We start from the raw sequence: 26390 nt of genomic DNA on the forward strand, positions 1-26390 counted from the left end.
AGGCTTGCCTGGTCTACATAGTGAGTTTCAGAACAGCCGGGGCTACATAGAGAGATTCTGTCTTTAAAAAAATAAAATAGCATCAGTTGTTGGCATATTTGTGGTAAAAGGGAATCCTGCTTTCCTCCACAACTACCCTTTACACATCATTGGAGACCTAATGTCTTCCTTAACTAGGACCCTGGAACTCTTGTGTTGAGAGCTTACTCTGTTGAGGTCCTCACTCCCTAGTGGTACAAAAATTCTGGGCTCCCCAGCAGAAAGCTGTGTGCACCCCAGATAACCCAGCAGGGCCCCCAGGAGGAGCCAGTGAGGAGCAGGCTGCAGGTGCAGATGGCTGGCAGGGCCTGGCAGCGTTTGCTCCTGTATCCCCCATCCTTCCGGAAAGGGGGAGTAGATGCAGTGTGGCTCATAGTCCCCGCGGCCCTCCAGGGAAGTGATAACCAGATCTTTGCATCCCTGCGCTGGTTAATTTGTTTTCAATAGGTTTCAATCAATTACATGTGGTCCTGGGAAGAGAAGCACACAGTAATTGGCTGAAATAAATCACTTGGCACTTCAGAAGGCTCTCTCTCCAGGGCCTCACCGCCCAGCCTTCGATTCTTCATAAACAGGCATGTTTGCACTCACCCCCTCGTCCTCTGACTCCATGGGAACCACACACCGAAGGCCAGCGTGGAGGGTGCACTTTGCCAGGGACCAATCTGGTCTACAGCTATGGGCACCAGAGGTTCAGCCATCCCTTCCACCCCACCCCACGGTGTTTCCTATCTCTACCATCCAGAGTCATGTCCTTTCTACCTCTGCCAGCTCTAGTGACTGCTTGTGTCTGTCTGGTGTCCTCTGACTTGTGACTACATCACTGTGGTCTCCCTGCCCTTGTGTACCTGCCCTAGTCTTTCTTGACTTCCTGTGAGGTCCTGGGTCAGATCCGGGACACCCTACTCCGGTGTGACCTCATGGGACCTGACATCTGCAAGGGCCTTGTTTCCAAATGAGGTCTGCAATGTATCTTGTTTTGTTTGTTTTTGTTTTCCGAGACAGGGTTTCTCTGTGTAGTTTTGGTGCCTGTCCTGGATCTCACTTTGTAGGCCAGGCTGGCCTTGAACTCACAGAGATCTGCCTGGCTCTGCCTCCCGAGTGCTGGGATTAAAGGCTTGCGCCACCACCACCCGACCTTGCAATGTATCTTTTGAAAGTATACACTTCAGCCAGGCATGGTGGTGCACACCTTTAATCCCAACACTTGGGAGGCAGAGGTAGGCTGATTTCTGAGTTGAAGGCCAGCCTGGTCTACAGTGTGAGTTCCAGAATAGCCAGAGCTACACAGAGAAACCCTGTCTCGGGGGCAGGGGAGGAGGAGGAGGAGAAGAAGAAGAGAAAAAGTATACATTTTGGTGATGATATCCTCACTGGGGAGAGGAGCATGTTGGGACATGCTGCATTCTGACCACTGCCATCCTTGACCCAAGGTAGAGACTTGGAGGGTATCATGGGCATTGCCTCTTCCCTCCAAACTCCAGTGTTTGGAGATGTGGCCTCTTCAGGCTAGGAAGAACATCACTTAAAGTAGCAGGCAGTGGATTTGGGCACAGGAGCCAGCAGAAGAGGACAGGGTGGTGCACGCAGCTTGTGGTGGCTTGAATAAGAATGGCTCCTAGGGACTCCTATATTTGAATAGTTACCATGGAGTGGCACTATTTGAGAAGGATCAGGAGGTGTGGCCTTTGTTGGAGGAAGTGTGTCACTGGGGGTGGGCTTTGAGGTTTCAAAAGCCCTTGCCAGGTCCAAAGTCTCTTTCTTGGCCTATGGATCAGGATGTAGCTCTTAGCTGCCTCTCCAGCACCACGCCTGCCTCCTGCCTGCCGCCATGCTTCCTGTGCCTGTGCTCACTGCCAGGATGATAATGGACTGAGCCCCTGAAACTGTAAGCAGTTTCCTTTATAAGAGTTGCCTTGGTCACGGTGTCTCTTCACAGCAGGAGAACAGTGACTTAGACACGGCTCAAACCATCTGTGAGTGAATGAGTGTTCCTGCTCATGACAAGGCTCAACAAGATGCCGGGTACACCCTACCTCCAGGTACAGCCCAGGCCTGTGAGACTCTCTCTAGCAGGATGTTGGGTGTCAGTAGATAGAAGTGAGGTGGCTTGGTAGGGGGTCACAGGGAGGAAATTACTGGTTGCTGCTGGTTCTGAGCCAGAGGTCAATAAAGGAATACCTATACTATACTATACTAACACTATACTAATATTATATTAATACTAACACTATACTAATATTATATTAATACTAATACTAATACCTATACTATACTATACTATACTATACTATACTATACTATACTATACTATACTATACTATACTATACTATACTATACTATATTTTTCTTCCTCCACTTTGATCCTCATGGCTGCTTGAGGATGGCCCAGGCCCTCATCAGCTTCCTGCTGCCTAGGTAATGGAGCTTCTGAAACCTTCCCTGAACCCCTTCCATGTTTCTGCTCAGCTCCCAAGGATAACCCATGTACTCTGCCCAGGTCACAGATGAGGGACACTGAGACCAGGTGGCTATCATCCTACCTGACATCTTGGCAGGATACAATGTGGCCTCCGAGCCCCCAGTGTTGACCGTGGCAGCCATGGGCAGAGAGGATTCCGGGGAAGCAGGCCTCACCCACGCTTGGAAGCTGGTCCTTGTTCTTGGCTGGCTAGCCATGGTGGCTGTCGGTCCTCTGTGGTCAAGGGCAAGAGGAGCCTGCTGGACAGAGGAGCTCTCATTATTGGCACAGCCGGAAAGGACCAAGTACAACCCAACTTAGCAATACGTCCACTTGAAGCTTGAGCAAGGTCAGTCTGGTAGAGTGTAGGCAATAAGGACTGTGACGTCGGGAAGTCTGCATATGGGGTGTGGTGTGGTCTCAGAAGGGGGGGTGCTGTGAGGGAAGCATCATCATAGCAAAGGCAGGAGGAATCTAGGGGGGAGAGAGGCCAAAAAGCCACTGGTGTAGGGAGTGGGAGGATGCCATGCTGGCATGGGACCGGGTGTCTAGGTACCGGGGCCCGCAGGGTGAAGGCCCCATGGTCTGGAGCTGAGACTGCAGCTGGGGCTGTCTCTGGAATCTAGCAATGGATCCTTTTGTCTCCGCCACTGCTCCCACCACGGCTGCCTGCCAGGAGAGCCCTGGGGGGCAGCCCTCCCTGGGAAGGGTGTGGGCAGCTGCAAGCTGCCCTGTCCCCGCTTCCCGGCCTCCACCTGCCCTGCCTCACAAATCACGGTGGCCTAATGAAGTGCCTCTTGCCTTGAGAGAGCTCTGGGGCCCAGCCCTGAGCCAGGTCAGAGCCTCCGCGAAATTACAGCTGTAAGACATGGCCAGGGGAGCGGGGCCTCTCGCCCTGCCTGTAATTACGGCCCGCGGAGTCCTGATTGCCGCAGTCCAATTAATTAAACACGGCAGCGACCCAAATTATGATCTGCCGCTTGCACACAGCAGTATTTTTAACCTTAACTGTCGGGGCTGAGCTTAAATTTCCTGTCTGGACAGAAGTGTCACCCGCGGGAGAAGGAGGTGGCGTTGAACCGAACCTCACCGATGACAGACCCTGTAATTAGAAACTGTAGTGTCCCCGAGACTGGTCTTTAAAACTGTCAGGAGCCAAACGGCGGTCATTTGATACGAGGCTATCATTACCGGCGAAACTATTAGCCGCAGGTAAATAACATATTATGCCGGGGACGCAGCAGCCTGGTTGGGGAATTTGCTGGCGCTTAATTAGGGCCAGTGGCGAGGAAGATGGATGGTCACCCTTCTCGATTCACTCATTAGGAGGGAGAGTCAGGTGCGGCGGGGGTCGCCCAGGCTGCTGACCCTGCAGAAAGCGTGTCTGCCCTGACACTCTGCCTCGCCTTTCCATGCCACCCACAGATCTCTCCCGGGCCTGGGTCTATTGTTGATCTCCGCCTGATGGGAGCAACCTGGAGGACCCCAGTTTACACCCCACCCTTGGGATGAAGGCAGGCAGGTGGAGCAGATGCTTGCACAGCAGGGGCCCTCTGGGGAGGCCAGGAGTTGGGTCTTCCGGAGGGGCAACCCCCAGAGTGCTTATCTGTGGGCAGGCGGCTTGAAGGCCTTGAGGGGCCGAGGGCGTGGCCCATTGGGTGAAGTGTTTGTCTAGTGTGCGTAAAACCCTGGGCTCCGGCCCCCCCAGGACCATGTTAGCTGGGAGTGGCCGTGACACTCAGGAGATGAAATCAGGAGTTCAAGACCTTCCTGGGCTCAAATTTAAGGTCACCCTGGGCTACATGAGACCCTGTCTCAAAATCAACAACAACAACAAAAAGACACTTGACGGTTGGTAGAGAGATGCTCTGAACAGTGTCAGTCTTCAGACGCTACAGGCACCGCTTACCTGCCTCGGTCAACAGAATCTCTAAAGAGCACGTAGAAACTTCTAAACAGTCAATAATTCATGTTTAAAATAACTTTATTATAGTACTGTTACAACTGTTCTATTTTATTATTGTTGTTAATCTTTTTACTGTAACTAATGTATAGATTAAGCTTTATCGTGTATAAGAAAAACACAGCCAGCATTGGACTTACTGATGTCATTTCCCACATCTGGGGCCTGTCTTGGAGTGTGCCCCCTCTGAGAAGCAGGTTCTTATCTTTCTTGACTTGCCCCTCCCCCCAGACTCGGAATTGTGGACCCTTGGTCTGAAGCCTGAAGCCTGGAGGCCCAGCTCCCCTGAGTGTGGTCTGAAGAGCACCTGTGCTCCTCAGAGCAGATGTGGGGTATGGGGGGCTTGTGTTCTGTCTGGGGAGGTACCCAGCATCTGCTTTAAGCCATGGGCTCTGCAGTTATCAGCTCACGGTAGTGACAGTTGAGTGAGATATGTAGATAAACAGCAGGTAAGCTTACTCACAGGTTATGGAAACCACAGCTCTGGTTGCCCTACACAAATGTTCTTTGGGATTCTTGGGTCCTGGAACAAGGGCTGTGGAGGAGAGGTCGACAGGCTGCTGTCTCTGCCTCTCTTGGCCAGGGCACTGCTGGGTGCAGCAAATGCAGAATTTCCAGGAATGACCGGCTAAAAGGATGCAACCACTGCACAGAGCTGCTTCTGGGCCCAGTCTTGCTCACGCCTTCCCCCAACATGCTCAGGCACTCATGCCTACATGCATGCATACCTCATTCAGTCATGCACACCCATGAACTGTGCATACAGAAAGGGCCCTGTACTATATCCCTCGAAAAATCTGGATCTGCCCCCTACCCATCTGCAGCCTGGTTAGTTTACTCTGCCCTGTTCTTGGGCCTAACAGACCCACCCTGCTTGCTGACAGCCACAGTGCAGACCTGCCCTGAGCATGGTTGGCCATGCTTAGAGCCACTTGAGGGTTGCTCTGGGAGATGACATAATGGGCTGGAGCCCACCGAGGGCAATGGGAGAGATAGGCTTCTATATGTCTTATAGATCGGGGCCACTAAGGATTTTGTCTCCATGCTAGACCATCCATCCATCTGAGGTTGGAGTTGCCCAGAGCCAGCATCCCAAGAGCCTGGGGTCTTGAAGTTCTGGCCTGCTTCCAAAGTCTTCACACACCAGATCACAGTGGAAGCCCCCGCAGCTGTGACAGGCCTAGAGCCTCACAGGGGAGCCAGGGATGTCAGGATAGCAGTTCTTACCATGGTTCATCCTTCAAGGAAAGTGACTCTTGGAACTGGACCCAGGTTCAATAGCACTATTTTAAACCTGAGGGTGGCACACGGGCACAGCCAGTGTCATGGTCCTCCAGCTCACCATCTGGGGATCAGATCAGAATAGACAGAGCCTAACCAAGGTCCATACAGAACCCCAAAGGCCTCCTGTATACCAGAGGAGTCACACAGGGTCCCCGAGGACTTGATCACAGGCACTTACCTGTTCTGTGGCAGCATGGCCTGAAGTTGCTTGAGAGTAGACGTCCTCCTTTGTTTTGTCCCTGGCAGCAGTCAGGGCCCCATGCGGCTTTTGAGCATTTAGGTTCTGTATGTAGCACAGACCAGAACCTGTATCCTTTTCATTTCATTCCAGGGATGTAAATGTAAATAGCCAGGTGTGGCTGCTGGATGGGATGATACAATCTGGTCCATGAGGTCATGGAGGGCAGGGTTAGCACACAGGAGCTGTGTGCTCAGCCTGGGGGACTGGAAAGATTCCCCATTAGAAGGAGAGAAGCCAGACAAAAGGATGATGGGACAGCCCAGAGGAGCTGAGAGGGCAGTGCCTGTGAGGGCTCTGGACACCTCTGGAGGGGCCTGATCGGGGAGGTAAGTTTTAGAGCTAGAAGGAAAAGAAAAGTGGGCTGGCCTAAGCAGAAAGCCTGGGACATTCCAAGTGGTTGGCTTTGTTTTGTAGGTAAAGATGGAGCACTGTCAGGGTTGGGGATTTAGCTCAGTGGTAGAGCGCTTGCCTAGCAAGCACAAGGCCCTGGGTTCGGTCCTCAGCTCTGGAAAAAAAAAAAAAAAAAAAAAAAAGGAGCACTGTCAAGGTTGTTTCAACCTGGGGAGGGGTGGGAACACAGTGATAATGGCAATGGCTGACATTTATTAGCAGGTGCCAGGTGCTGTTCTTCATTTGTTTATTTATCCATCCATCTGTCTGTTCATCCACCCATCTGGCCACCCACCCACCTATCCATTCATCCACCTGTTGAACATGTGTTCTTGCCGTTTGCTAGTAGGCATGTTCACAGCCAGGCATATCCTCAACTCTCCCGGACATCAGCTTCATGAGGGAAGCATATGATGACATCCTGTATCTGCATAAACTCCACCCTGTCCCCCAACTTCACCACTCACGGAAGTGCCCTGAGCTGCAGCCACCTCCTCCTTCCCAGCCACAATCCAGATGTGTGCACGGCCCTCATCTCTGTGGGTTCGCAGTCCCTGTGGCCATGGCAGGCTGGCATTTCTCTTTCCTCAGCCCCTGCAGGTGGACACGTGGGACAGGTTGGAGTTGCCCAGAGCCAGCATGTGGGAGCCGTGGCTTTGACAGTGTATTGTGGTAACGTATCAGGTTGGTTTGGATGTCTGGTCAGGAAGATCCATCAGCCGGCGTCCTCGGCACTCGCCAGCCTGAACCGCGTTTTAATTTGCCAGTCTGTGGGTTTCCTCCACATGAATTCATCTATATTTGTGTCAGGCAAGATTGCTTTTGTCTTCCTGTGCCTGCTAATACATCCCTGTAGACCTCTGTCCTTGGCCCTCTGCATGCTTCTTGTCCAGTTTAGAAATGGAATCCAGGGTGTCATAAGGTGGAGATGAACAGCCCCACAGGGCTGCCACCCCAGCAGGCTGCCGGGCCCCTCATGAGTGGGCAGATGGTGTAGCTGGAACCCCACTTAAGTCCCCAGATCACTCTTTTCTGGCCAGCAGCGAGCTGCTTTGTCAGCTTGCGAGGGCTCTACAGACCCCCAGAACCTGTTAAATGGCAGAAACCTTGCTTGCTCAACCTTCTAGAGGCCTCAGTCCAAGGTCAGAGTGCAGGCTGGGCTGTTCCCTCTGCTCTGCCCTCCTCCCATGAGTGTTGATAGCCTTATCAGGAAGATAGGAACAGGGGCACCCATATGACCGCGTCACACTGCAGTCTTTGCACCCTGTGGAGCCTGGCTCCGAGTGCTGGCCCATTCTCAGGGCCAGAACTTCAACACGTACATTTTGAGAATACACGAATCTAACAAGTAGCCTTTTCAGTTGTGTGCTTGTATATGTGTGTGTGTGCATGTGTGAAAGTGCATGCATGTCGGTGTGCATGTGTATACGTGTGTGCACGTGGAGGCCAGAGATTCACCTCAGGTGTCATTTCTTAGGTATCATCTACCTTGTTTTTTTAGATACTGTCTTCTACTGGGGTCGGGAATACCAAGTAGGGTCAACAAGCTCCAGGCCTGTGTCCACCTCCCCAGCACCAGGGCAAGGGTACACAACCACACCCAGATTTTGTTATATAACTTCTTATTTTATTTTGTTATCAAACGTGTGTGTGTGTGTGTGTGTGTGTGTGTGTGTGTGTGTGTGTGTGTGTGTTTCTTTGTTTTATTTTTCAAGACAGGATTTCTCTGGGTCGCCTTGGCTGTCCTGGAACTCACTCACTCTGTAGATCAGGCTGTCCTGGAACTCACAGAGATCCACCTGCCTCTGCCTCCCAAGTGTTGGGACCAACGGCGTGTGCAGCCACCGCCCCACAGCTTAGTTATCAAACTCGTATCTTTGTGCTCGCAAGGCACGTACTTTATGGACTGTCTCTCCAGCCCTCACTTGCAATTTTCAGTGGTTTATGACAGATGCTACTCAGCAGGAATGTACCAGGGGCAGCTGCCCAGGAGCTCCCTCTAGCCCCTGGTCACCAGCCAAGAAATCTCCAGCCCTGTAGTTAGTGTTCATTTAGGGCAGGTGGCCTCCACAATGACTGGCTCTTAGAACTTCCTGTCTCGGCAGTGGGGGATCAAAAAACAAGGGAGGAGCTAGGACCTCCCGGGAGCACCAAAGCTATTGGGGCTTTGTAGAGAGTCACCTGTGAGGGCTAGGTCTTGACAAACCCTGCTGGTCTCTCATTTGCCCTAGGTGGGCTTCAGGATGGCGCCAACCAGCCTGTGACCCTTGGCAGGTGCTCAGTAGTCGCTCCCAGACATAGGCAGAAAGGGCAGGTGCCCTCTGAGAGGCTTGGTTTGTATGCTGAAGGATCTGGCAGGTACCCAGTGCTTTATCTCAAATCTAGACCAAGGGAGCTTGACCTTGACCTTCAGGGGTCTGTGTGTCCTACATTGTGCCTCAACCCTGGACAGACATGAGTCTACATGTCCAGGTCCAGGTCCCCAGAGTGGTGCCACTTGGAGTGTGTGGAGTAGCGCATGCGCACACGCGATCAGCAGCACCTGGACAGCTGTGGGGACTGGGGTGGCAGGAGCAAAGGCAGGAGGGACAGGGGAGGGACAGGACGGGAAAGGGGTGGTGGCTTGGGCTCCTCGGAGATGAGAAGGTGCTCCTCGTGTGAGCACGGCATGCTCAAAGGCCAGAGGCTGGGCCAGGCCAGACAGCAGCCTGCCTGTGGGGTCGGTGGAAGTGGTTCCTCCGTGTGGTGCCTGCCGAGGACTTGGAGAAGCGCTTCTCTTGGGATTCCCAGGTCTGTGTTCTGCTCGGCTGGTCCTCTTCTGCCTTCAGCTTACCCAGTATACAGTGGGCACTTAATGATTGGGGGGTTTGCATAAAAGGCTCCAGGATGCTCTCGGGGAGCAGATAGGAAGCACTCCACTGTTCGTGGGACCCTGGTCTGCCCCCCCCCGTCCTACTGCAGTACTCCCCAATCCCCTTCCTCCCACTCCACCAGATGCTGCCACCGCCCTGTAAGTTTCTAGAAGTGAGAGCTCCCACATCCCCCCAGTCCTCACGTCCTGATGGCCCCTCCTGATCCCTCCATCCCCTGCAGACAGTTCTCTGACAGAAGCTGACAAGAGCCATTTCCAAGATGGATTGATTCAATTTAGTACAAATTTTTGCCGGATTTGGTGACGTATGACTCTCTGTTGGGACCACATTGAATGTGACTCTGAAGAGAGAGGGTTTATTAGGCTGGGCAGAGCTGAGCAGGTGGGGCCTGGGGGGGGGGGGGACCCAGCTTGCTCCACTGCCATCCTGTGCCTGCTCCAAGCCCCAGGGTGTCCCTGCCGCCCCCTGTTTCCCCATTATCAGGCCTGCTTGGCCTTTCCAAAGGAGAACACTTTATGAGCTGACTTTTCATTGTACCCCAGAGACTGAATTTCCATTTTATTCCCAGAAGCAAAGTTTTGCTGCTGCTGGGGACCCCACTGCGGGAGGCCCAGAGCTAAACACTCCTTCCCTCTGGGCTGATAAATCCTTAATGGAGGTGGCATGGTAGCAGACACACACACACACACACACACACACACACACACACACACACACACACACACTCACACACACACACACCCTGCTGGGAACCAGAGCCCGTGTGTGTGTGTGTGTGTGTGTGTGTGTGTGTGTGTGTGTGTCCCCGAGCATGTATGCATGTGTGCGTGAACTTACTCCCCAGCATACTCCCCCAGGCTGGAGGCCTGGCTTTCTGCTCACAGCTGTGTAGAACAACAGACTCGTGCCCTTGGCTTCACCTCAGCAGGGGACAGGTTGTTTCTGGAAGAACAAAACACTGTAGTGAGTGCAGCCTTGGAGGGAGGTAGTACTCAGATGGCCAGGGCCTCTCACCCTACCCAAGTGAAAGTGAAAGAACTATAAAGCTCCTCCCTCCTCTTTCAGTCCCTCCCCCTTCCTGAACACACTGTGCCCTGACCACAGGGCCTTTGCACTTACCTTTCCTTTGCCTGGAATGCCTCCTTCCACACACATGGCTGCTTCAGATGGTGCACATCTGTAGTCCCAGCACCCAGGAGTTCAGGACCCGCCTCGGCTACGTGAGACCTTGTCTCAAACAGCATGTAAGTCTCAGCAGGATGGTTCAGCAGGTAAAGGTGCTGGCCCTGTGAGCCTGATGACCTGAGCTTGACTCCTAGAACCCATGTAAAAGTAGAAGAAGAGAAATGACTCCTGAAAGTTGTCCTCTGACCTCCACATGGGTGCCGTGGCATGTATGTGACCACAAATACAATAATAAACTTTAAAGGAAGCTACCATCCCCACCAAACCTGAACACCCCTGAGTTCCCCTAGGTTTTCTGCACATGTGGACCCTCCACAAAGACGGGGCCTGCTCTGGGTTTCTTTATGACTGTATGTCATGGTCAGAGCAGGGCCTGGACCAAGAGAGATGGCAACGCATGGGAGAGGGTGTGGGCTACGCCTGGGTTCTGAGGTTGTCTGGGCTGGATGCAGAAGCAGGACCAGCTTGGAATGTGGCTCCTAAGATGTGTACATATGGCCTTATTTGGACAAAGGGCTTCCCCAAATGACTCCGTTAAGGATTTTGAGGTGAGAGCAACCTGGGTATCCAGGTGGACTTTAATACCATCATGCCTGTCCTTATATGGGGGTGAGGCCGTTGTGGGACACAGAAGGCAGAGATCAGAGCCGCATGGCCGCTAAAATCCCCAGTGCTAACCTTCCAAGTGCTGGCTCCACCACCAGGGATGCATTCTGTCTTCTAAAGCCATTGTTGTGAAGTCTGAAGACATTTACCCACCTGTGTCCATTTGTGCTCAGGAAGCTGCAAGGCCTCGGCGCTCCCCCTCTGTCTCTCTGTAGCCATCACTATTAACAAAAGCTATTGGGGTTCTCGCTGTGGGATGGGGCTCTTTGCTAGTTCGGTGGATGGCGGCTTACTTGGGTGAGGTGGATGCAGTTTTCAGGAAGGAGGGGAGGGGAGAGAAGGAGAGAGGGAACCAGGGCTAGGTGTGGGAACCTTCACCCTGCAGATAGTTAAACTCCGCTCAGAGGACAGGCATCCTTGAAGCCCTGCAAGGCATCCTGGACCTAACTCTCATGGGTGTGGTAGCCAGGAGGGTTTCCCTAAAGGAATCAGAGTCAATCTGTGGGCCCTGGCTTCTCTGAGGGACCCACACATGACAGCCCACCTGGACCCAGGCATCGTTTATATTTGCATGGTTGGAACCTCAAGTTTCAGAGTGCTCGGCTGGGAACCTGGGCATAGTGACCCACACTTACAGTTCCAGCAGGGGCAGGAGGATTGCTCAAGTCTGAGGCCAGCCTAGGCTACATAGTGAGTTCTAGGCCAGTTTGGGGCTACAGAGTGAGAGGCAAGGTACCCACCAGCCCCTCCCCAGGTAGCTTTCTATGGTTTTTGCATATGTGGTGTTTTCTCTTCCTTTGGAGGCAAAGCTGATGGATTGCGTTTCACCTCCCACTCTGAGTAGCTGTGAGAGCTGCTTTATGTAAACATCAATTACAGGCACGTAATAAATGAAGGGTCTCTCACACCATGCACATTAGAGTCCCCTCTAATATCAAACCACTTACTTCACTGGGGATGGGGGGGGGGCAGAACCCATTTAACTGTGGACCCGAGCCAGGGTCAAGAACTGAGAGGTTCTGAGAGCCCTAGTCTCTCTCCAACTGGCTTTATGAATTGTGCAAATACTTGGGCTGGTCATGACCAAAAGGGCCACCTGCACCCATGGTGCCTTCTCGTGTCTCCCCCGGCCTTTGTCCTAGACACCACCATGAAGCCTTCTGGAAGCCTCTGAACACCCCCCCACACCCTGGTGCCCTCTGGGGTAGCTCATTGCCATGGCGCAGTATGCTCCCTGTGCCACACAATCTCCCATTGTCTTGGTGTCTTGCTTCTGCCTCCCCTTCATGGACATGGCCACTGAGACCCTGGGCTCTGCCTGCAGCCTGCCAGGGCCCCTTTCCCCCCAGCTCAGTGGCTGCCATCATGGGTCACTCACTCAGCCTCCCTGTGTCCAGTGTTCCCAAAGTCATTATGAGACGGGGCTGTCACCAGAGGGCACTTAGAAACATAGGCTCTCTCTGTTGCTCTGGGTTTTGTGAGGTGCTCTTGTGTACCCCAAATACCTATAGTAGTAGATCCTCTCACTGCGCTGTCTCCTGAGTCTAGCCCACTTCTGCAGGACTTAGGACCTTGCATTCTTTCCCCCTGAGAACAGGCCCCTCTGGGAGGCCCCAGCCTGTGCCCAAGCTGCCCTGAGCCAGGCTCCACTGAGCACCAGAGTCCCCTGGGAACTCATACACAGAAACCTGGGCTCCCCAGAGGGTAGAACTTGGGTCCGTCCTGAGACTCTGTGCCTCTGCTGCTGTGTGGGTACTCTGCTTTGAGAACCAGTGCAGGTGGGAACCCTAGGGGTTGTTTATTCTAAAATAAACCAAAGGTCCTCCAGGTCCCAAACGGGTTCTAGGATGCTGCTAGGATGTCTGGGAGCCCTGGAGAGCTGATTGGAGAAGGGGAATGGTCTTGGTTTAGAGGTAAGGGGCTGGCAGAGCCCACTGGCCTCTCCTCCTCTCCCCGACTTCCTTCCCCATCTCTCTTCTCCCCCTCCAACTGAGCTCCAGAAAAGAGGTCAAAAAAACACACAGGCCACCACTTGGGCCGGGGCTTCCCTGGAAACAACCCACGCTGCAGCCTCCTTCCAAGGGAGCCCCACCCTTCCCCTGTGCCCTTCGGGTTCGGCCCTGAGGACGCTCCCTGCTCTCCAGCTCCTAGGCAGCTTCTTGGCAAAGAAGACAGCCAGTTCTGAGGGCCCAGCAGGCTTGGCTTTGCAGCCCCTGGCCCACCCTCCACTAGCATGGAGCCTGAATCCTCTGGAGGCTTGGCACGGCCTCCTGGACTCCTGCCAGCTCCCTTCATATTGCAGGGCTGGTGCATTGTTCCCAGGAAGGGCCCCGGTGCCAGAAGCTGTGGCTGTGTATGGCGAGTTCTCAGGCTGAGATGCCCCCACCCCTGTGAGGATGTGATCAGGGTCGAGGCCCAGGGAGTTGGACAGTCTTGGCCAGTGGCAAAGCCCCTCCTCCTCTTCCTGGTGTCTAGGGGTGTTGCAACCTCCCGGTGCTGGGACTGCCCTGCTTCCAGAATACTCTCTCTAGGCTTCCAGCACCCTGAAGGGATCCTGGGAAGTGGAATCCAGGGATGAGGGGTCAGAGGCTTGCCAGGTTGTGTACATGTGTGTTTCACGTGTCTCTGGTATGAGCTTGCACATGAGTTTGTGTGGTGTGTGTATGGGGGAGTGGTTCATGTGTGCAAACTCTATCTGGGGAATCCAGAGCCATCTTTCTTCTTGGGTGCCTTACTGTTACTTCTGTGAATATGGCACGCTCTCCCTGGTGCCCCAGCTTCCTGAAGTCAGACCTTCCTTCCCTGTTCAGAGCTGTATACCTCTGCCCCATCTGGTCCCTGGAGCTTGCCCTCAGCCTTGGATGGTGCCCAGGGGGCAGGGACCACAGGTCCAGCAGGAATCCCTTAAGCCCCCTGGAGCCCAACCTCTCCTGGTAGAGGCCTAGCATCCAGGACTCAGTGGCAGCCCAACACAACACAAAAGTGAAGCACTGGGTCCCCAGGAGCTGAGGGGCCTGGGCCTCGCTGACGGTCTGCTGGTGTGGTTTAGTAGTGGCCGACAGGAAAATGCGGGGCTCTGGGGAAACCCAGAGTGGCAGCCGAGGCTGGACAAGGGCCATGCCTGTTTTCCAGAGTGAGAGGGAGGAGGCATACCACCTGAGCAGGTTCCCTGCAGCCAGGCTGGCTACAGAGTTCTCCTCCGTGGGCAGGTGGGGGACACACTGCCACCTGGGGGTGAGGCCATTTCTGCATCTCAGCTCATAGGAGAAGAGTTGCTTTCTCACCTCTCCTCAGTGGGGCCTTGAGCCCTGCAGCTGGAGAGTGACCAGCTTGTGCTGGGGACCCTGACCATATGTGGGTGTCTTTCCCAGCGGCATGCAGGCAGGACAGACAGGGGATGGTGCTGAAAGGATTCAGGCCCAGCTCCTTCCGGGGCCCAGGTTTGGAAAGGGAACTTGGGGTAGCAGGCCATGTTCATTACCTGTCCCCCATCTGGCTCCCTACCTCCCACTGTAGTGCCCTCGGGGCTGGAGACAAGCAAGATGAGAGGGAGGGGAGAGTCCAGAAAAAAAAGAACAGACCCTCTTCTAGGGTAAAGAAAGAGAAAATCCTAAGCCCGCATGCCAGGGCCTGGCCCCACGTCTCTCCGAGCCTCTACCCCCTGTCTCTGAAGTGGACAGGAGGGACAGCAGGAACAAAATGAGCCTTGAGTCCCAAGAACTCTGGGAAGCCCTCAGGTGATGCTGCATTCATTCTGATGCTGCAACCTCAGCCTGAAAGCTCCCACAGGCTCCCCAGGCTGATGCTGAAGCCATTGAAAATGTGTGTGTGTCCCCCAACCCCGCCCCCAGGTCCCGCCTGCCCCCTTTGCTGATCCACAGCCCGCCCCAGGCCAGGCAGAACGCAGCCTTTCCGTTCTCCTTTTTATCTCCCCGGCGGAGCCTCCTACAGCGGTCATTTCATTTCATTTCTGGTCTTCGGAGAGTGACATTTACATATTAATATTTTTTGAGGGAGTCTCGCAGGCTGCAGCAAGTGTCTGCCTCGTGGCCTCAATAATGTGAGCGAGATAAAGCTTGGCTCCTGGGTGAATCACAGCCAATAGGAGCCTGTGACCGGAGAGGCCACTGTGCCCTCTTTGGCATGTGGAGCAGCGCTCGACAACTGATTCAGTGCCCTGTGGCCTGCAGCTTTATCTCCGCTCACAGAGGACCTGTCTTTGTCAAGGGCCCTGCCTCCCCACACTTTCCGCCACTGTCCCCAGGACGCACTAGGGACAAGCCTCCCGGCCTGAATGCTCTAACAGATGTGTGTGTGCTGCAGCCCGGCCCAGTGCGCTGCCAGCTGGGTTATCTCCTCCTGCAGGGCCTGCCCGTGATGGCCGCTGTTCCAGCAACCTGGGAATCTTTGCCTCTAGGTCCCAAGTGGGCCATGAAGCAGAAGGGCCTGGCGGTGACTGAGAGCGTCAGCTTTCTCTGAGTGCAAGGATCCTCGAGTGTGGGAGGCAGTAGAGGGAACCGTGTGGCCAGGGTACTGCTGTGTGCGGCGTCATCTCATTACCCGTGAGGCCGGGAGGTGCCCATCACAGTGTTCTTACACCAGAGATCCAAGTGCCAAGAAGGAAGGAGCTCTGCTAAGGTCACCCAGCTGGGCGCCAAGGCTCAGGCAGCGTAAACCTGCTTAGCCTCCGGCTCTATCTCCAACCACCCACTGCCCCCACAATTCAGTTTACTTTATGTTAAAAAAAAGGAATGTAGCCGGGCGGTGGTGGCGCACGCCTTTAATCCCAGCACTCGGGAGGCAGAGCCAGGAGGATCTCTGTGAGTTCGAGGCCAGCCTGGACTACCAAGTGAGTCCCAGGAGAGGCGCAAAGCTACACAGAGAAACCCTGTCTCGAAAAACCAAAAAAAAAAAAAAAAAAAAAAAAAAAAAAAAAAAAAAGGAATGTAGAGCACCACAGAGCTGTGTCTTGTACAGGAATGAAAGATGGTTGGTCTTAAAGCTGAATGTGTCTGATCTTACATTGCTCGGGGGTTCGGGAAGACGCCGCCACAGCGTACACATGCACAGGAAAGCCCCGGATGTGTACGTACTGTGTGGGAATGTGTTGAGGTGTAAACATGCGGCATAAAAAGGATTTGTCAGGTGAGCATGGTGGCGCACACCTTTAATCCCAGCACTGGGGGAGTCAGAGGCAGGTAGGTCTCTGAGTTCAAAGCCAGCCTGGTCTACAGAGTAAGTTCTAGACCATTCAGTAATACGCTATCTCAAAAACAAAACAAAACACCTCATTATGTAGCCAAAGATGCCCTTGAACTCCTGATCTGGCTGCATCTACTTTTGGGGTATTGGGGGTCACAGGTGCACCACCACACTGGTTTATGTGATGCTGGGGTAGAACCCAGGACTTCCTGCAAGCCAGGCAAATCCACTACCACCTGGGCTACATCCCCAGCCCTGGTCTGACCTGTTTTATTTCCTCTCTACACCTGGGGCTACACGAAGGTGGGAGAACCCCAGAGCTGTGCCCCTCCTCGGGCTCAGGGTTCCAGTCCTTCTGTGTTTCCGTTTCCTGCCTCTGGTGTCCTTCTTCACCAGTCACTTCCTGGGACACTGGGAACTCTGTGGGTTGGTAGTGGGTACCCGGGACCCTGTGGGTTCCGAGCATTCCACACACATCTCCAGCTGTGACGTCATCACATCATCATCAGTCAGTCACGATCCAGGGGCTTTGTCTCCATTCTTCCCAAAGCCGGTGTGTGGGATGCCAGGGCATGCGTTTAGGATGTGGTTCTTCTCTCTCACATCCTCTGCACATGGCAAGGCTCCTGTATGCCGCCATGCCTTCTGCGGCAAAAGGGTGGTCTGGACACTATTCCAGTAGCTTGTAACAAAATACCCTAGACAGGGTGGTTTCCACCCAAGTTCATGGTTAATAATGCAGAAGGTTAGATGTTCATGGTAGAGGGAGCCTGGCAGTATGAGTGGAGAGTCCAAAGTAGATTTTTTTTTTTTAAGACAGCATTTAGTGTAGCCTAGGTTGGCCTGGAACTTGCTGAGTGCTGGGATTCAGGGCACCTGGGGCTTTTGTGCATGGTTGGCAATGCTCTGCCAACTGAGTTACAGCACAGCCAGATAATGTGTCTGGAGCAGACTGTCTGCCTGCAAGATCTGGCCTTTTCCCTTTAGGATGGCCTTCCATGATAGGTGGGGACACATAGCCTCTGGGCCTCTTTACCAAGCCTCTTCCAAGCTGAGGCTCCGCCCCCCAGACTCCACTGCCTCTCAGATGTTCTTTCCCCGATACTGCAGTCAGACCTCAGCAGAGTGTGTGTGCAGCAGGCTCAGGCATCCCAAGGAGCAGAGGATTCATACTTCCCCTAAAGAACTGTCCCGGGCCTACTCCTCTTGTAACTTCCTGCCTGTCAGGAGGTCGAGAGCTCCGCCCCCACACCACGATTCTGTTGCCACTTCACGAAGAGGAAAAGGTTTTGTGGGTACCTAAGGGAGCCCTCTCTGGGCAAGGAGGGTGCTTGCTTCCTGCAGGATCCGGGCATGGTGGGAGTCAGATGCCAACAGGCCCCGGATGTCTGGTCAGCCCTTCCAGAGGCAGCCTGGAAGACACTGGCTGAGTTGGGCTTTGTTCAGGGACAGAAGGCCTGGGCTGAGGTTGGCCAGTCTTATATCCAGGGGGCCAGTTTGTCCAAGAGACCTCTGGGTTCAGTACAGCCTCAGAAGACCTGCCCAGCAGTTACTGACCACTGGCTGTTGTCCAAGGGCGCTTGTTGGGGTCCCAAGGCAGGGCAGAGGGCAAAGGACACTGGCCTGGGGGCTTGTTTTCTGTCTCAATGTACACTTAAGCCCGAAAGAACCAGGCATGGTGCACATGGCTTTAATCCCTCTTCTAAGGAAGAGGAGGGAAGATTTCTCTGAGTGCGTGGCCAGCCCAGTGTACACAGTTCCGGAATAGCGAGGGCCGCCCAGAGACCTTGTCTCAAAACCGAAAACAAACCTGAAAAGAGACCCACACCTGTGTGTACACCTCACCCCAGACTCCCTTGAGGACCTGGAGCTAATGCAGCTTCCCCACGGCCCAGCCTTCCTGACATCCTGGGTCTCCTCCTCCCTGGTGAGAATCCTGCCCCAGGCTAAGCCTACAGAGGCCTGGGTCCCAGCCCAGCCTTATCAGATCTCTTCTTGCTGGGGGATGCTCTGAACTTCAATCTGTTCTTCTAGCGATCTCTGAAGTCCCGTTCCTATCCATTGGATCCTGTTTCGTTCGCTCCCCTGCTCGCTGCTCCCATTGGCAGGGGGAGGGATGGTTTTATCCCCACTTGAGTCAGGAAGGACGACTGTGGGGTGGGGGCGGGGGGGGGGGGGGGGGGGGAGCAGGGACTGCTTGGCCGGCTTCTCTGTCAGCTTTCCCACTTAGTACAATGCGAAGGCTGCTGGCGCTCAGCCCAGGGGGTCGCACAGGGTTTCCACATAGCTGTTTTAAGATCTTGTGCTAATGAGGCCCTGGCAGCACCAAGATCGCAGCCACTGAGTGTGCCAAGGAGACCGGGCAGCACTCGCATGCCTTGACAGTCCTGGCCAGCCGAGGTGGCTGGGAAGGCCCTGCCTCTGCCCTCTTGCTACAGCCTAGGAATTCCCAGAGGCCCACGGGGTGAGGACATTTGGAAAGGCAGGCCACAGCCAGTCTCTTGGCCTCGATTTCCCTGTTGACAACAGAGCTGCTTGCATCAGGCCTTGGACGTGGGAACTGTAAGGGCTTAATGGGATTACCCTTGCTCACCCCAGCCTCAGAGCCTCAGTAGCACCTCCCCGCCCCCCCTCCACAGGCAGGCCCTGTTAGGGGTGGGACACACCAGGAAGCCACTTCTCAGTGGACCCGACTCAATTGCTCCTGCACCCTTGCACCCCCACCCCAGAGCTGTGGTCAGAACCAGATGGGGTCACACACCTTGGCCGTTATTACATCCCACATCACATTGCATCACTGGCTGTTGGATGAGTCCGCCACACGGCCGGCCCCTTCAGCTCTGGGCCATGCCGAGCGCGCTCTGCATCGCTTTGCATGGTGGGGGTGGCTCACAAGAGGCATGTGCCCATCCTGCAGCTGGGACAGCTGAGCCCCTACCGGCCACCAGGGAACAGGGCAGCTACTGTGAGTTCCTTCCGTGTCTCTCGGTAGCTTTGCCCGTGGTGTGGAAATGAGTGTGAGGTGCAGCGCGGGTGGGTGGGTCCTCTCGAAGGCAGCCATGTTGTTGAGTGATGAAATGGCCTTTGGGTTGGGAGCAGTAGCAAAGCCCTGGGGACTGATTAAGGGAGCCCAGGCTGCCGCCCGCCCCCAACCCAGCAGCTGCAGATGATGCAATTCCCAGGAAATAGTGGGGGAGGGTCCTCCGAGCTGCTCCGAACCTATGTAGGTTTTGGGGGTAACCCTGGCAGGCTCCCTGGCCACTGCAGGAACCTGAGGGTTCCCCAGGGAAGGCTCCCACACCTGCCCAGCTGCCATCACGACCTGAGACAAGGAGGGGTAAGGGACAGGCTTGGTAGTTTAGGAGGGCCCTGGGTGGAGGGTGACACTGGGTCTCAGACCCCTGGGTATCTAGTTTGGGTCCTGTATCCCCCGCCTATACTGAGGGACCCACTGCTCTTCTCTGAGTTAACATTCCTGGTTGGAGCCTGCTGGTTCTGGAGGAAGAGAGGCTCTTAATTCCCCCCCCCCCCCCCCCCCCCCCGCCTCCCCAGAGCCGGTCAGTAGGACGTTTGCTCTCTGATGGGAGGCTGGCTGGGCTTGGCTTTCCCCCTTAAAAGTCAGCCACGAGGTGAAGTCTGGGATCCTGCCTGCTGGTGCCTCCTGCTGGCTGTGTGTCTCTGGGAGAGGTCCTCTGCCTCTTCCGGGCTGTCTGCTCATCCAGCTGCTCCTGTAGCTCCAGATGAGAGGTGCATGGCCTTCGAGACTCTTGGAACCAACACTGGTGTGTGGTAGTCATGATGGTGGGCACACCAGGCCTGGGAAAGTGCCCTGCTCAGCAGCCTGTGTCACAGCAGAGGTGCTGAAGACCTTTTCCACCCCTTGGGAGACTTGGTACCACAGGCACATGCTACTTAGACCTGTCCACATTCCATATATACCCTGGGAGCCGGGTCCAAGCCTGGGATTTAAGGCTGAGGGGTGCTCAGCTCCCCAGAGGGGTCAGAATAGCACAGGCCAGGGAGAGTGAGACAGCTAGCCGACCTCACAGTACTGGCCCTCTCAGATTTCCCAGGCCCTCCCAAAGGCCCACACCACCTGTGGAAGGGCCACTAGTGACTCACAGTGGGAAGATATGCTCATGAGGGCCCAAACCCCATCCTCAGCAGACCCGGAACCCCATCCTCAGCAGACCCGGATCCCCTGGGGGTCGCCACCACTTCCTGCAATCTCTGCTGCAAGCCACCTCTGGGTTGCATCACTGTCAACCACTACCTCAAGCATCCTCCAAGCCCCACCCCATACACAGAAGCAGGGGCTGGGCTCTGGGGGGCTTGGTGAGTCCTAGAGTCCAGGAAACTCCTGGTGACATATGACCCCCCTACCATAGTCAACTCTATTGCCGCATCTCTATCCCAGTATGATGGACATCCTTTCCTTTGAAGATACAAGTTTCTTTCCCTTCCCCCGACCATGAACCTTAACTTCAGAGGGTCAGCAGACCCAGGGTGACCCCTCCTCAGGAATATGGCCTTATAGGAAAGCTGTCTGAAGATCTGAGGTTGCCAAGGGCTGTGGGTGCCAGGTAGTCCAGACTCGTCCTCCTTGTCCACTGATCCTTAATCCTAGTGCACGATGGCTTGGCAGACTTTGTCAGGGTGGGGACCAGCCAGTATTACACACAGAGCCCAGAGTGCAGGTTCCCATTGCAGTGAGCCAGGCCTACACTGGGCTCTTTGTTCTCACAGTGTTTTGATTGACATCTTGTTTCCACAGATGCTTGCTGACCCTAGTCAAGCGACTGAACCTCTCTGGTCTGCAGCTTCTTTTTCTGAAGCAGGTGTGGTAACAGCGCTTATATGTACAGGCCTGCTGGAAACTTCAAATGTTGATACCTGCACTCAGACCTAGTTGAGTGAAGGGAGCCTCGATCAGTCTGCCCATGGCTGAGCCTGGGTGCAGCTCCAACCTCCTACCTCCATCCTGGATGCCAGTACAGGGATGGATGGGCTGGACTTCCCTGACCCAGGGAGCACATGTGGATTCTTCCTCTTAGTGCTCCTGATGTCCTGGCTGCAGGGTGACAGCACCAGGCTGAGCTGTACAGAGCTGTTTGAGCCTCGGTCTCCCTCCATAGCCTGTGGGCACTGGGCTGCCAATGCTCTGATTATGACACCCTGATAAGATCTCTCTGTACCCCCCCCATGCCCAGCACCCTATGAGAAGCCTTCCTGGGGCAGCTGCATTTACTACATGCTAGGTCCGGGCCTCTGGGGCGAGCCGGTATCCTGAGCCCACGTGGCAGATGAAGGACAGGGTCTACAGAGAGACATGGGAACCCAGGCTGGGCCCCAGCCCTTGGTGGCTGCAGATGTGACAAAAGTGGCCCAACATACTGCACCAAGTAGTCAGGACCTCCGGAGTCAGGGTGAAGTGTCCTGAGGTCAGAGGCTTCTGCGAGGAGCCTGGGAGTGAGGAGGTGGGATGTGCAGAAGCAGCAGGGAACCCCACAGGTAGGGTGTTCGTGGGGAGCCACTGACAGGACAGTGTCCTTCATCTGGGACCTTGCCAGCCAGGGAAAGAAGGAACCCTGCTGACTTCCAAGGACAGATTAAGAGGACTGTCTCCTTATAGAGACCAGAGATGGCAAATAGATTTTTAAAAATATTTTAATTTTTTTAATTGTATGTATGGGGGGGGTATATACATGTGAGTGCAGTACCCACAGAGGCCAGAAGAGGGTGTCAGAGCCTCTGGAACAGGAGTTTCGGGTGGTTGTGAGCTGCCATGTGAGTGCTAGGAACTGACCTGTGATCCTCTGCAAGAGCAGTACATGATGCTCCTAGCCACTGTTTTATCTTTTATTTTAAAGCTCTGGCAGTTAGCTTTAACCTGTCCCCACCATTGGCTCAGAAAGGCCACCATTTACTGCTACGTGTTGTTGATGTCTTCAGAACTCTACTGGGCCAGTTTTTTTTTTTTTTTTCTAGGATGAATTAAGACTTGTCGATGCGCAATGAGTTCATTTGTTTTAGTAGCCATGGTGTGGATGGTAAATTAAGTTCACAGTGGAGGTGCCGGAATGCGGTTACAGAAACACTGCCCAAAGGGTGGGGCTTGGGGACAGCCCCTCTCTGCCTCCAGAGGCCTCCTCCTGCGTCCCCTGTGACACCCAGGTGGTCCGGAGGCCCCTGGGACACAGACATCCCTGGGAGCTTGGTGGGCCCTTCAGCTGCTCTCCTTGCCTGCTCCAGGGACCCCCCCACACCTGTGTGCACACACACCCCCACCTGTGTGCACACCCTTTAAGCAGAGCATTATGAAGACTGATTGTACACCATCATGAAGGAGCAACCTGCCTAGAGCTGCAGATGGCCCAGAGCAGCAGGTCTTGGGCCCAGGATGAAGGTCGCAGGCCCAGAGATGGCACCAGCCGGCAGAGGAGGCAATGGTCACTTACGAGGGGTACAGAGGCCTTCTGCAGGGGACAGGGCACAGTTCCTCTGAGGGCAGTGGTTAGCTGTAAACCCCACATACAAGACATCTAGAGGAGAGTGATCTAGACTGCCCACAGAAATGCCCACAGAGGCCAGCAAGATGGCAGCTGGCCAGATGAAGTTGCTTGCTGGATTTGATCTCCAGAACTCACCTCGCGGAATGAGAGACCTGACTCTTTTAACTTGTCCTCACACTGTGGCATGCACGGTGACATGTGCCACCTGTTCCCCGCCCCCAATACTAAGTAAATATGACAAAAAATGAAAGTGAAATAGATGGCATGAATGACAGCAAACACGTATGGGTGCGAAGGTTGGAAGGGCATGGGGGCGGGGGTCACTGCATCGGAAGCGAAGGGAGTCGGGGAGGCTGCTTTGAACAGGCTCTCATCACAGGTTTCAGTGGATGGGTTAGAGTTTGCCCGCTAGGCATGGAGGAAACTGACGTCCAGAGAGAGTCCCGAGAGCGAGAGGCGCTTATGCAGAGGAAGGGCCAGAGAGGTGGGCAGCGGCCAAGAACTTAGGAGTGGCAGGCCAGGCACCCACAGGCGTGGAGGTCAGCCCTGGGGGCTGCTCCAGGCTGCGCAGAGGCGGGTGCCCTGCCTCGGGAGGCACACAGAGAGACTGGCGAGTGGGTTGATATGGAGACTCTGGGATGGGGTACAAGGGGGTGAAGGATGGGGTTTCAGGGCAGAGCTGTTGTTCCCTTGCGGTGGTCAGGAAAGACTCTTAAGCAGAGCCCAGCGGAAGACCAGAGTGATGGGATATCGCGTGGGTGGCAGTCCCCATCTAGGCATCTTGTTAGTGTCTGAAACGCTAAGGTCGTGGGCACGGCGGGGGTGAGGTGCCACAGGCAGAGGAGGAGCCGTTACAAAGGACAGGGGACCTGCAGGTGGAAGAGAGAAACACTGGGGACCCACCTGTCACTCGCCCTGAGTGGGAACCGTTGAGAATTCTGGGCTTCCTCAGGCTGCTGTACTGAGAACGGGCTGCAGGGGGCGTGGGTGTCAGGTGGAGGTTGTGGCAATGCATCAGGGAAGCAGGGGCTGTGAGGCGCAGCGTCAACCTGGAAATGTTCTGAGGGCTGTGGAGCGTGGGCAGGTGTGAGTGGAAAGGGACCCTGCCGTGGTGAGGGTGGGCTGGGGAGGGGGGTGTCTCTGCAAAGCAATGAGGAGCTGTGTGTGGTGAAGGCCACCAGGGCAGCTGGGCAGCAGGCAGGGACCTCACTGGTCCGGCTGTGATCAACAGCTGTGTTTTCCTTGACCTCGGTACAGGGTCTTATTTTGTAAGAAGAGTGCTAATATTTTTAAGACCTAGTCCTTTAGCCGGGCGGTCATGGCGCACGCCTTTAATCCCAGCACTAGGGAGGCAGAGGCAGGATCTCTGTGAGTTCAAGGCCAGCCTGGTCTACAGAGTGAGATCCAGGACAGGCACCAAAGCTACACAGAGAAACCCTGGGGGGGGGGGGCACGACTAGTCCTTCCCCCCACACTTAAACCTGAGTTCCTGCCTTCCCACTGACGTGCTGGCCACCCAGCTCTACATATAGGAGCCAAGCGGCCCCAGCTACCTGGGGACAGATAGCACCCCCAGCTCACCTGGAAATCTCTGGCCCTCCTGGCCTCTGCTCCTGAGCTGCTGAGCATGGTTTCCTATGCAATGGCTGGAGCAGGGGGGGTAGGGTGGGGGGCTGTTTGTGGCTAGGTCTGTAATGCGACTGTAAGCTGGGCGGGGGATGGAGACGGGACAAGGTGTCTAGAACCTGTATATTTGGCAGGAGAGGAAGCCAGAGCCGGGCCACTGGCGACCAGGCCCACCTCTGTCCCTTGGAGCGGAACCAGTATTGTCCTATAGGACTCCTTGATGCAAATCAAGAGTAGAGCTCTCTGTGGGTGCCCAGGTATGGCTGGGGCATGTGATGTGCCAGCCGCACACCTGCCTGCTGGTCCTGTCTGTCTGCCTTGCCCTTTGTGCGGTGCACAAAACCGGCCTGCATGTACCCAGCCTCCCTGCCCTGATTGGAACCCGCACTCAAAGTTGGAAATGAGAGGGCTGTCTGGAAACCCACATTGGCAGCACCTGCCCTCCCTGTCACCCCCTGGCTCCTTGGTTTCCAGCTCAGCCATCTGCCCTGGCTCCTTGAAGCCCGTGGAACCATTTAAAAGGCTCCTAGCGATATTGATCAATCTCTAAAATGGATTATCCTGCCCGCCTCACAGCCTGCCTGGGTGCCCTGGGTAAGATCAGAAAGGAATTATGAGAGCCGGAGGCCGCGGGAGCAAGGGCGTGAATGGATCTGCTCCAGAGAGGCCGCCTTATCAGAGCCCAGTGCACGCGCCATCTGGGGCGGAGGGGGCTTTGGGAATGTCGGAAAGAGGCCATCGCAGGAGGATTTGTAGCTGAGCCGGCAGGAGGGGCAGCGTAGCCCAGAGCAGTGGAGAGGGCCATTTTTCCTCTGAGTTTTTCCCCCGGGAAGTCAAGCCCTGGAAGAATCTCCACTAGCACCCGGTTATGGGTGGCACCCCCCTATGTACTGCCCCACCGCCACCACCCAGGACTGTAGCCCACTGAGAACCCCAGGGATAGGTGTGCTCAGTGACATCTGAGACTCAAATGGAAAGTTCCCTTCTGAAGTCTCCTAAAGCAGCCAGGATAGCGTGTAGATCCAACATGGAGGGGATGATCCCAGCCCCGGAGTGACTCCCCTTTTGTTTTGGTTGGGTTTGGTTTGCTTTTTGAGACAGGGTCTCTACATAGCCCTGTCTGTCTGGGAACTCACTGTGTAGACAAAGCTACACATCTCCGAATTCACAGAGATCCACTTCCCTCTGTCTCTCAAGTGCTGGGATTAAAGGTGTGCACGCACTATCAGGCCTGGGTGACTGCCTTTTTGAGAGGGTCCAATGGCAGTGGAGCCCTGAGTGGAGCTGGGACGGATCCAGTTCTGGGTACAAGGCGTCACACACACACACACCCTCCACTGCAAAGTCTCACCTCAGCCCAAAGGCTCATCCTGAGGTGCTCTGCCCCGCTTCCCGCCCCCCAGACCCCCGTTTTCCCTAACCTGGAGGGCATGATGCACCCTGTGTCCTGGGTCCTCTCTTCCCTCCATGCCTGGCTGAACTGTTTGGGCCCAAGTTGCTGCAGGTTAAGCACGCTCACCTGCTCCTAGGGTAACCATGTAGTCTGTCTCCATGTTTTCTACTCATAGTCTGACTGGGTCAGGCCCCAGTGGAGGACCTCAGGGTGGATGCCTGTTGGGAAGAGGGTACCAGGAGGCCATGGTAGAGCAGTAGGCACTTGTTACAGGGAGCAAGTGGGGCCATCATTAAGCCTCTGTGTGTGCCTAGGAAGCACAGAACAGGGTCCCTGAGACCGCTGTGATCATGATTCCATGGTCTATCCTCGGGAACAGTGATGGGAACACTACTCCATCGGCCATTATGACATTCATGGTGTTCTGGTGGAAGCCCCGCCTCTCTGCCCAGACCCTGCCCCTCAGAAAGTCCCGCCGAACACAGCTCCTCCCCCAGAGATGCTCAAGACCACTCCCACAGGGTATTTAAACTGCACCCCAGAAAACAGACACGTGGTTTTTCGGTCTTTTGTCCCTGTTGCCTCTCTTGGGGGCCCAGAGAACCACCTGGAAT

At 54.9% G+C, this 26390-nt stretch overlaps 1 protein-coding gene and 1 long non-coding RNA gene across 5 annotated transcripts in view; both read left to right on the forward strand.

Annotated features, from left to right (window-relative positions):
• Nucleotides 1-26390, forward strand: part of Gse1 (Gse1 coiled-coil protein) — a 357639-nt gene that overhangs the window by 218802 nt on the left and 112447 nt on the right. The window lies entirely within an intron of this gene.
• LOC143273326 (uncharacterized) lies at nt 18441-23007 on the forward strand. Of its 2 annotated transcripts, none has more exons than XR_013051336.1 (2): nt 18441-19210; nt 21020-23007. It is a non-coding gene; the product is annotated as an uncharacterized LOC143273326 (long non-coding RNA). The 2 variants fall into 2 exon arrangements; XR_013051337.1 differs by lacking the exon at nt 18441-19210 and adding an exon at nt 19801-19992.

Source organism: Peromyscus maniculatus, chromosome 5, assembly GCF_049852395.1.
Source record: "Peromyscus maniculatus bairdii isolate BWxNUB_F1_BW_parent chromosome 5, HU_Pman_BW_mat_3.1, whole genome shotgun sequence".
Classification (NCBI taxonomy): Eukaryota; Metazoa; Chordata; class Mammalia; order Rodentia; family Cricetidae; genus Peromyscus; species Peromyscus maniculatus.